The sequence below is a fragment of the Monodelphis domestica genome, chromosome 3 (genome assembly GCF_027887165.1).
Source record: "Monodelphis domestica isolate mMonDom1 chromosome 3, mMonDom1.pri, whole genome shotgun sequence".
Taxonomy (NCBI): Eukaryota; Metazoa; Chordata; class Mammalia; order Didelphimorphia; family Didelphidae; genus Monodelphis; species Monodelphis domestica.
In genome coordinates, this window is record NC_077229.1 from 300,608,483 (window position 1) to 300,620,427 (window position 11,945).

An 11,945-nucleotide genomic window follows, 5' to 3' on the forward strand; every position below is an offset into this window, starting at 1 on the left:
GGCCTCCTCCGAGATGAGGGACCTCCTAGGAGGATGGTGTTTTTAGTAAAGGTAAAGTAAAATAAGGAATCAGCCTAAACCCCGAGAAAATTCAGGGAAGACACCTCACCTGAACCACACTACTAAGCTTCTCCCAGTCACCGCATCAAGGACCCTCACTGCCAAACAGAGCTGCAGCCATGCCAAGAAGCCCAGCTCGAGAAACCCTGCTGCCAAGCCACCTCTCCATGAAAAGACTGCTGCCAAGAAGAAGTGCCGCAAATATGTAGACTTTTTTTTTACATCACTTCCTGCATCTCACATGTACCAATAGTAGCTTAAGCTTGACTTAGGACAGTCCAGGGAGTCTGTCAGTTGTTTCTGATTTATCACTTGATAGCACATGTCAGTCATAGGTTAACCTCCTCAACACTTAATCCTTAAGTAGGGGTGTAGACATTTCTGTTTTGCTAGGATTTTAAAGATTTAATCAGGGTGGAGAAAATCTAAAATTACTACTCCCTTTTCCTCCCTTCCTTCAGCCTCCCTTTTCCTCTCCTCCCCCTTCCTTCTTCTTTTCTCTTCTTCTAAATCAACTCAAGGTGAGTTTATGGTGTCTCAAATGAAATCCTCTTTCTCTTCTTTATCTTAAATAAGGGGTTTATTTGAGGAAGACAAGAAAGGATAGGAAATGGAGGTAAGAGGGTTGGGGATTTCCCTAATCCTACAATGAGTCTCAATTTGGAGGATGGTGAAATATTTCAATTGGGAGAAATGGCTGATGGGTCCAGAAGTTCAGTCACTATCACAACTTAGAAAATCAGAGAGAGAGCTTGACTTTTGTCCTTTCCTCTGTCTTCAAAACCAAAAGACAACCTCTCCTTCCTGTCTTCAAAGTTAAATACATAACCCTTCACTTGGTCTGTTCCTTTCTCCAACGGCTTCTCCCAGTCACATTGCAAAAAAGAATACTCTCATTTGAATGACAGGTCATCAGTCTCAGCTGCTCCTGTCTTTTTGCATGCTTTCCCAATTTCTCTCTTCTACAGGGGGGGAAGAGAGAGGGGCAAGAGAGACAGAGACAGAAATTGTTTAAGAGATCTTTCATCATAATATTTTTCCCAGTTTATCTCTCAGTCAAGACTGTTTGATATTGCTTTGCCTGAGATTTTTGTTGCTACCCTTGCTCTTTAACTGTAACTACAGCATAGGGCAGCTAGGTGGCTCAGTGGATAGAATCAGGCCCAGAGATAGGATGTCCTGAGTTCAAATTTGACCTCTCAGATGTCTTAGCTATTTGACCCTGGACAAATCACTTAATCTTTTACCATTCTTCTATCTGATGATTCTAGGACAGAAGCAGGGGTAGTATTGTAGTTTCAGCATAATAGATTTTGCTCTAGCCTCTTATTATTAGATTATATCAGGGAACCACAAACTATGGCCCACAGGTCACATGCAGCCCCCTGGGGCCATTTATCCAGCCCTCACTGTACTTCCGGAATGGGTACCTCTTTTATTGGTGGTCAATGAGAAGAGCACTGTATGTGGCGGAGTCACAAAGCATGAAGTTGCTCACATACAGTACTACTTCCGGTGACATAATCCTTTGCATGGCACCATGTTCTGAGAGTAACTGAATGAGAACGAGGTGCCATGCAAAGGATTATGTGGCTGCACAATGGAAGACATCAGCATGGTGAGCAGCGATCTGGGGGGAGGGAATTCTGCACTGTGTATACTGCTGCCTGGTATAGTGGTGGCGGTGATGGGCCTGAGAAAGGTGTGACAGACCCATCACAGCCAGTGCTGCAACCTCCACTATCCCAGACAGAGGTATATAGATTTGTTCATAATTTTTTTATAGTCCGGCCCTCCAACAGTCTGAGGGACATTGAACTGGCCCCCTGTGTAAAAAGTTTGGTGATCCCTGGGTTAGATAAAGCATCTATCAAACTCTTACTATATTCTAGGTACTGTGAGAGAATACAGGCCAGAACACTTTCCACCCTTAAGTAGCCTGAATTCTAATGGAGGAAGATTGCATAAAAAGGAGATGAGAAGTGGGAAGAGAGAAAAGGATGATACCTATAAGGGTACAGATATCTCCAGAATGGGAAGTCTACTGTATTAGAGGTGGGAAAGTTGTCCAGAGAGTCAAAACCAAAGGCAGGTTGGAAGAATTTTAACATTGTATAAGTTTTCATGTTTCCGGTTTGTGTCTTATATGCAGCATATTATCTTTAAAGAAATTTAGAATTCTTGTAGTCCACCTGCTTCCTACCATATAAATTACTGGGAAAACAGGTAACTTAACCCCAACAAATCATATTATTTATATATAAAAATATAATGATATTAAATCATGATTAAGATTTAATTTCTGTTGATAGAAAAATGTCAGACAGTATAGCTAGGGCAAAGCATGTAGAAAAAAATGCTTTATAAGAAAAATGTAATATAAATCATATCATTTTTACCTCAAAACAACAATATGATATAGATACTGTAAGAGTCAAAAATAGTTTGACTAAATTTATCAGTTATAAAGAATTATTGTGGTCACCATTTATAAAAATTAAACTATGAGTGTTAGTAGTTTTAGTAGCTTTACGACAGCAGGGTAGAGATAGTAAAGAGAGAAATGTAGGAAGGAGGCAGAAAATATTGTCAACTAAATACCTTATAATTGCGGATCTGAAGAAATCCAGCTCAACTCCAACAAAGGCTCCCTCAGGTCCCAATCTCCAACCAGGAGTCACAGTAGTCTCTTCAGCAAGAGGCTTACCTGCACAGAATCAATCTCTGACGCAGAAGTCCAAGGCAGAAGAATTGAGACACCAACACTGAAGTCCTCCTCAGCAAGAGCCACAAAGGAAGTAGAAATGAATCAGAATGCCCTCAGCTGACTTTTATAAGCAGTTTCTCCGCATCGCTTCCTATTTCTCTGGTTTCTCCTTCCTTTCACTGTGGGCTGTGCCCAGGGAGTGGGGCAGTGCTTGCAGTCTTTTTAGGACTAAGTGTTAATGACTCAGGAAGTGCGAACTCTCTTTGCTAGTGATTTACTAAGTGTTAAGTAGGGCTACTTCAAGTTCCTGATTGATTAACTTAAAGGCCAGAAGAACACACTTTCCACCCTTAAATAGCCTGACAAAGGGAATAAAAAAAATTTCCTTTCACAATACTAAATGTTTCATTCTTTCAATTTCACTGATGAGAAAAGAGGTCAGAGTGATTAAGCAATTTATTCATAGTTAAACAGCTAGCAAAGATCAGAGGCAGGATTTGAATCCAGGTATTCCTGGTACAAGTCTAACACTCTATACACTATGCTATGCTACCTCTATTAAGATGTGACATAAAACCAACTGATGTTCTTTTCACTCAATTCAGGAGTGTCAAATTCATCATGACATCATTTGGGGAGTTCTTGCCAATGATACTGGAATTATTTGTCACTTCCTTCCACAGCTCATTTTACAGATAAGAAAACTGAAGCATAGTTAAATTACTTACCCAGGGTCACATAGCTAGTAAGTGTCTGAGTTTGGATTTCAACTCGGATCTTCCTGATTCCATCTTTAGGGCTCTATCTGCTGTGTCATAATTAGTTTAATGAAAATAATAGCAGTCCACTTTTTTTTTTCTACATGCTTTGCCCTAACACCACTGTCTGACATTTTTCTATCAACAGAAATTAAATCTTAATCATGATTTAATATCATTATATTTTTATATATAAATAATATGATTTGTTGGGGTTAAGTTACCTGTTTTCCCCAGTAATCTATGTGTTAGGAAGCAGGTGGAATACAAGAATTCTAAATTTCTTCCCAAATCTTTGATTATATAGTTCTATAGTATAAACTCCTAAGAGTAAATGGTCAAGATAGTATCCAATATGCAAAGATTCTCCTTCTGGGCTATTACCCAGCTTCTGGAATGTCTCAGTATCTCTCAAGCTTATATTTCAGTTCCAAACTTGAGATAGTCAGGTAGATTAAGTAAGGGATGCCATTCTCTCTCACCTCTCTAAGATGCTCCATCCTTCTCTAGGTATCTTGTGCCTCTGTAGAAACACTTACTACCCTGTGTCCTACAAGGCAAAAAGTCTCTCTTTCTCAGAAGTGCCCTCCCTCATACCCTAAAATCATCCTTCCTCTTATCTAATTTATCTGTCTTGGGTCTAATCAGAGTATAAAAGGAATGAGTGGAACTCATTTAAAGTTCCTTTAAAGCTGAACATATAATCTTATAATGATGTGACTCTCAAAGTTGTCTCCGATCTCCCCCCAGAACTACAGATTTGTACTTCCTGTTGTGAATTAATAGCTCCATCTAAAATCCTCTACTACCATCATCTGAGAAGAGTGATGTCGCTGTAGACAACATGATACTGACCTATGATTTCAGTAGGATAGATAATTCCTTCTGTGGAAACTTTCTCATGAGAATAATTAACTCCTTTGCACCTTGAAAGTCTTAAAGAGTTATCTGGGGAACTTAGATATTAAAGAACCTGCCCACAATCACATAGCTACTATGTGTAAATACGGAACCTTAACATCCTGATCTCAAGGCCTTCAATAAATTAATGAAAGATAGAGCATTTATTAGGCCCTCCCTCTGATCAAAGCACTGTGTTAAAGGCTGCAGATACAAATAGAAAAGGAAGACAGAAAGAAAGCAAAAGTCTTTACTTCCAGGGAATTTACATTCTAATAAGAGGAGACACCATATAGGACAATATACATACTGGACATGTGTAAAGGTCCAGTGGTCTTTAGAGCATGACAGAAGAACCAATGGTAAATCCAAATAGTCTGAATAACCAGGGATCCAGTTTGACTAGAATCATCATCATAATAATGATGGCTACAATTTTCATGATAACTTTAAGGCTTCCAAAGTACATTATATATCTTCTCTCATCCCTGACAATAACCCTTGGAGATAGATGCTATCATTTCCCCCACTTTATAAGTGAGGAGACAGAGGCTAAGAGAGTTTAACTGACTTGCCCAAGATCACACATCAAGCACCTAACTAAAGGAAGATTCAAACTTATGTCTTCCTGACTCCTGACTCTACATCCAACATTTTATACATTGTACCAAGTTCCCTCTTAATATAGAGCAGAGATGATATTAATGTACAAGTATCTTCTTTATTGCCATTTTGACTAATAAACCCATATATATTTCTAATATTGAACCATTTGACACTTCCAAGAACTTTGGTAGCAGAACTTTCTTTTTCAGATCTTCAGGAGCTGTGGCTGCTAAGGAGGCAATAGCTATATTATCTACCACGGAAAATGACTAGAGCTAAAACTCCACTAGAATTGCTTCTCTGGATGATAACACACAGGGTTATGGGTAGCCACCTCCAACCAGAGCCTGAGAGGGAAGGAAGGACTAATTAAGGTGATGATGGTCTCAGCACTTCATATAGCTATGAAATTAAATCTGTCATCTGTCCAAACTCTTCCCTTTCCCCATGGCTTCTGGTTTCTGTTTATTTTCCTCTCAGTAAGCCTGATAGAAAACCTCAAAATCATTTTTTACTCTTCTGTCATTTTACTCATTTCATTAAATGTTATCAAAATCTTTTCAGTTCTAACTACAATATTTATCAAATCTGTTCCCTTCTCCCTCCCTCCCTTTTCTCGTATCCATGGATCTTTTTAAATGCTTTTTATTTTATTTATTTTATACATCGGTCATTTCCTGATAGATTCTCCTCCTTCCCCCTTTTCACTCCCTACTCCTGCTAATGTAAACTTTCCTTTATGTCAAAGATTAAAAAAGAAAAAGAAAAGAAAATCATTAAAAGTGAAACAAGCTCTAACTGCTATTTATCACATTTTTCAGAGAAATGCCTTCCACACTAGTAACCCCCCACCTCTCCAATAAACAAGGAACACTAAGTTCTTTGGCTCTTTTCCAAGGCCAAATATGCTTATAATTCAATCAACCAATCAATAGCATCTATTAAGTATCTACTATGTGAAGCACTCTGGGAATACAAAGAGAGAGATAGACAACCTAATCTTAAATATCTTACATTATATGTCATGAAAAAGAATATATGAGAGAGAGAGAGAGAGAGAGAGAGAGAGAGAGAGAGAGAGAGTAAATGGAACATATGAACTACATATACAAAATAAAGATAATGTATTTAAATTACTAGGTAGTTAAATGACTAGAAGTTGGGAGTTTAAGAAAGGCATTATGTAAAGGTGGTACTTGATCTGAAATTTGAGGGAAAAGAAGTTTTTCATTATGAGGTAGGGCTGAGAAAGGGAATATTTTAGGCATAGGGAACAGCCAGTGCAAAGGCATGGAGACAAAAATATAGAGATAGATCTATGTGTTTGGGGTAACTTGTATCTGAACTGTAGGATTCTCTGATAATTACTGTCCTATTCCTCAGCAGTCTCAAATGGTCAAACTCTCAAACAAGCTCTCATTGGGTGAGCTTTGGTCTCTCTTCACCCACCAAGGAATCTAATAACTTTAGTCATTTTTCAGTTGACCGTTCTGGCTATCATTTCTTTACTCACTCAGATGGAGCTGGAATATTTACCCATTACTAAGTCTTTCCTTCCCTTCCTTCCTTACCTACCAAATTCTTGAGCTCTTTAGCCAGTCTTTTCTAACTTCTTTTCAGAGTGCTTTCAATGTTTCAAATTAATGTCTCAAAGTATTCACATACTCTTGTTTATGAATTAAGTTAAAAATTAATCAAATCTCCCATACAAAATGAAGTCTTTATTTAATCACCCATTAGTCTCCATACAACTATATGATTTTTATTTGATTTTATCATTTCTTAAAATAACTATGTGTAAATGAGGGAGAGACCACAATATTTTGCAAATCCAGCCATTTATCAGTTTTCAAAACTGTTCTTTTACATAATGTCTTTATCACACTTACACTTGAAAATTTTAATAAGGAAAAGTTCTTTATCTCTTGCTTTTTTAGCCATCAAATTTTTCACATATAAAAGAGGCATTACCATCCTTTACAAGATGATTTAAGCCTTTTTTATACCACCATTTATTTTCTATACCTAAACTACTCAAATACTGTCTAAAAATTGTATGTCTTTACTCATGGATTTTATCAGTTTTTATTCAACTAAAGATCTTTTCCCTAATGAACTGGAGGAATTTCATGTGAACTGGAATGACCTCCAGGAACTGATGCAGAGTGAAAGGAGCAGAATCAGGAGAACATTGTATACAGAGACTGATACACTGTGGTACAATCGAATGTAATGGACTTCTCTAGAAGTAGCAATGCAATGAGCCAAAATAATTTGGAGGGATTTGTGAGAAAGAACACTATCCACATCCAGAGGAAGAATTGTGGGAGCAGAAACACAGAAGAAAAACAACTGTTTGATCACATGGGTCGATGTGGATATGATTGGGGATGTAGACTAAAAGATCACCCTAGTGCAAACATCAACAATATGGAAATAGGTTTTGATCAAGGACACATGTAAAACCCAGGGAATTGTACATTGGCTATGGGAAGGAGTGGGGAATGAGAGGGAGGGAAAGAATATTATTCTTGTAAGCAAGGAAAAATATTCTAAATTGACTAATTAAATAAATTTTTCAAAAATAAAAAATAAATAAAGTTATTTTCCTATTCCTTTCAATTTATTCAACTACAAAAGGAGTGATATTTTATTTTGTCAATTGGTTTAACTCTTTTTCTTTACATAAGAGAACTTTCTCTTCTTCACATCTCTTACAGATGAAAGGACAATGTCTTTTTTAAAAATATCTTTAAAATAGTAAATAATTAAAATGGTGAAAAATAAAATTCAATTTCAATAAAATAAATCACAAAGTCACTCTTATGGACAAGATAAAAAGATAAGGGCTAGATTTAGCATAGTGTATATTATAGCTGGAATAAATATGTGTCAAATTACCAGATGCAGAAAGAATGTAAGTTTCTTGATATCTAAGACTCTTGTTTTTGTCATTATATCCCTAGCTGCCTAGCAAGACATATAGGATTTAGTCAGCATTCTTGAGTTGTATCATCTCATGCACACATATCTTGTAACAAATATTAAATACCTAGAAAATTTTAATAAATGTTTATTTCAGATTTTCCTAAAACTGCTCATCTTCAATCCAAAACAAGGAATCATCAATGGTAAGAAAATCTGGTCCTGTGGATTTGAGGTGACACTTGTAGATAATCCCTAAAATTATGATATGCAGCCTCAAAAACGTGATTTCTGCCACTGAAACTTAACTTATTCCTCGTTGAAAACCTCCAAGAAACTTTTCATAAGCTTGGAGATATTTAATAACCCTTATGAAAGAATGATCACTCTTCCTTAAATTACTGGTATAGATAGCTGGCAGCAGTAGAGTATGTGAATGAAAGTTGTTGGCTCTTTACAATAAGCAGATAGCCCATTGTGAGGTTTCTGCTTGTTCCATCATCTCCCACCTCCACCCACATACTTCATTTATTCTTCAAATGCCCAACCTATTTCTCACACACTAATATATTCATCTAAATATATTCACCCAATCAGTCCACTTATCTAACCATCATTTCATTCAACTTCATATCAATTATTCTATTTTTAAAAATCACACAACTAGGCTATTCATTTTTCTAGAATCACATGGTAACAAGTGGGCACAATTTCAAAACCAATAAGGGAAAAATAGCATCCATTGAGAAGGCAAGTCTCTTGTTCTTTAGCAACCATCAATTTTGCTGCTGTCCAGGGTCCTACAACAGACAGCTCCATAACTATTCCTTTGCCCAAGTGCATTTCATTTTTCTGAATAGGAGAAAATTATTCAGCAATAGTTGATTTCTTTAAATAAATGTATTTGGCTCATCAGATGCCACTTTCTCCATGAAGCTTCACCTTACTTTCTTTTCTCCTGGATCTAATTTTTCATCTGTCCATCTAAACATATCTTTTGTACTTCATTGACTCTCCCTTGTGGCAATTTGTATGTAGTTTTGATATTCTATTAGATCAGAAGGCACTTTAGAATGGAGATCAATGGCCCTTGGAAGTAAAGTGGCAATAATGGATAGAACACTCAATGTGGAGTCAAGATCTCAGTTCAAATACCTCTCCCCCTAGGCAATTACTAGCTGCAAACCCTTTAGAAAATCATTTAATCCCACTTGGTTTTTGTTTTCCCATTTATACAATTAGGATACTAATTGCACCTACCTCACAGAGTCATCTTCATGAGAATCAAATAAGATAATTTAAGTCAAACTAAATAAAGATATAAATATGCAGGCATAAATATACATTTTATCAAATAAGTTAACCTTTGAAAACCTTAAAAATATTAGCTATTATTGTTGTTTCATCACCCAAACCTAGTTAGTAGTAAGTTATTGGTGCAAGAATGAATGAATGGAATTAATGTCTGAAAAGCAAGCAAATTTCTTTCTCTTAAGTCTGCTCATCCTTATGACTTCAGTCTACCTTGTTCAAAATAATAGCATCAGGGAGAAGCTGATCCACTAAGCAGTGGATTGAGAGCCAAGCCTAGATATGGGAGGTCCTGGGTTCAAATCTGGTTTCAAACACTTCCTAGCTATGTGACCCTAGGCAGGCCACTTAATCCCCATTGCCTAGCCCTTACTGTTCTTCTGTATTAGAACCAATATTGGTTCTAATATGGAAGGTAAGTGTTTTAAGGAAAAATAATAGTAAAATAATAGTGATTATCTTTGATTCTTCCTTCACTCCTGACATCTAGCCATCACATCCTTTTAATTATATTTTCTTTTTTAAAAATGTATTTATTTATTTAGAATATTTTTCCATGGTTACATGATTCATTATTTTTCCCACCCATCTTCCCTCCCCCCCCCCCAGAGCTGACAAGCAAATCTACTGAGTTATCCATGTATCATTGTTCAAAACCTATTTCAATATTCATATTTGCAATAGAGTGATATTTTAACACCAAAACCCCAATCATATTGAACCATGTGATCAATCATATGTTTTTTCCTTCTGCATTTCTACTCCCACAGTTGCTTTTCTGGATGTTCTCATAAGTTCCTCTGGATTGTCCTGGATCATTGCATTGCCACTAATGGAGAAGTCCATTGCATTTGATTGTACCACAGTGTATCAGTATCTGTGTACAATGTTCTCCTGGTTCTGCTCCTTTCACTCTGCACTCTGCATTTTTGGAGGTCATTCCAGTTCAAGTGGAATTCCCCCAGTTCATCATTCATTTCAGCACAATAGTATTCCATCAACAACAGATACCACAAATAGTTCAGCAATTCCCCAACTAATGGACGCCCCACCCCCATTTCCAATTTTTTGCCACTTCAAAGAGGGCAGGTATAAATATTTTCCTACAAGTGTTTTTCCTTATTATCTCTTTGGGGTATGTAAGGGGGAAAAGGGGTTATTTTTAAAAGGGTTGAACTGTATTATTTAAGAGTGTGGTCACCAGGAATTTATATTAATTCCAAAGAGATTTCTTTACAAAATGTAGAAAGAGGGAAGCAAGAAAATCAGAGAGAGGATATGGTAAGATATCTAGCTTAAGCACTAAGTAATTTACTTCCAGTCCCCAGTCTAACCCAGGCAGAGAGAGCTGGTTCTTAGTGGCCACAGCAAAGCTGAGAACCTGGGGGAAAACTATCTCAAGAAGCTAGTTTCTCCTGAGGCTAATTTCTTCAGAAAATATCCAGAAAAGGAGTCAACTCTTTCACTCACCACATGTTGGTGCAACAGTCTCATCAGGAACAGGGTCTCATTTCTAGTCAGCAAATGTCTCCTTCAGCCTCCACTCCAAAGAATGAAGAAGTCTCCAGTTTCCCCTTCCAAAGAATGAAGAACTGTCTCTCACAGGAAGTGACAGCTCCTTTTAAAGACACTTCTTTTGCGACACTTCCTATGTCTTCTCCTAATTTTACATCAACCAATCACAGTTGAAGCTTTCCTTTAAGACTGCCCAGGGGCAGTTAATTTAATTCTGATTCGTCACCCACTATTGCACATGTGGGTCACAGACCTCTCACTTAATGATTAAGTGGAATGTTTACACTTTTGGTGATTAAATTCTAAAAATAGGCAGGGATTACAATTTTAATCTTCACAATCAGGAGAGAGTTAATTTTAATCTTCACAGGTACAAACCCAGTAGTGGTATGGCTGGACCAAAGGCCAGACATTCTTTTAAAGCCCTTTGCATATAATTCCAAATCATCCTCCAGCATGGTCAGATTAATTCACAACTCCACCAGTAGTGTATTAGTGTCCCAATTTTGCCACATCCCCTCCAACATTTATCATTTTCTTTTGCTGTCATATTGGCCAATATGCTAGGTGTGAGGTGGTACCTCAGCATTCTTTTTTATTTGCATTTCTCTAACAGGAGTTTTTCATGTGATTATTGATAGTTTTGATTTCTTCATCTGAAAACTACTTAATCATATACCTTGACCATTTGTCAATTGAGGAAGAGCCCTTTAATTATATTTCTTCACTATCTCTCATAGCTATCTCCCTGCCTTTATTTTGACTGCCCTGTGGAAGAGGAGAGAATTACAAGAGATCTCAGAGACTTTGTGGAAATGAAAAGGGCAAAGGTCCCAGCAGCAGTGGGGGATGGGATGGAGGGATTTGGAATCTTAAGGAAAAAGGAATCCAGAGAGCGGGCAGTTGTGTCTCTGACTCACTCTCTGGCTCTGAGACAGCTGAGGTGAAGTCCAGTCTTGGCTGGGCTGATCCCAAGAAAACCTTTTCCTGAAATCCTGATTTTCATCCTCTAAAACCCCCATAAGTGGATAAAGACAGAAAGAAGAAAAGTCCTGCTGGACAGAACTGAAGCCAGGGTTGAAGACTTTGAACCCCTTCTGGGTCTTGAGGTCAGTGAGCCCAAGTTCCCCACAACTTTGGAGGGGGGAAGAGTTTAGACAGTT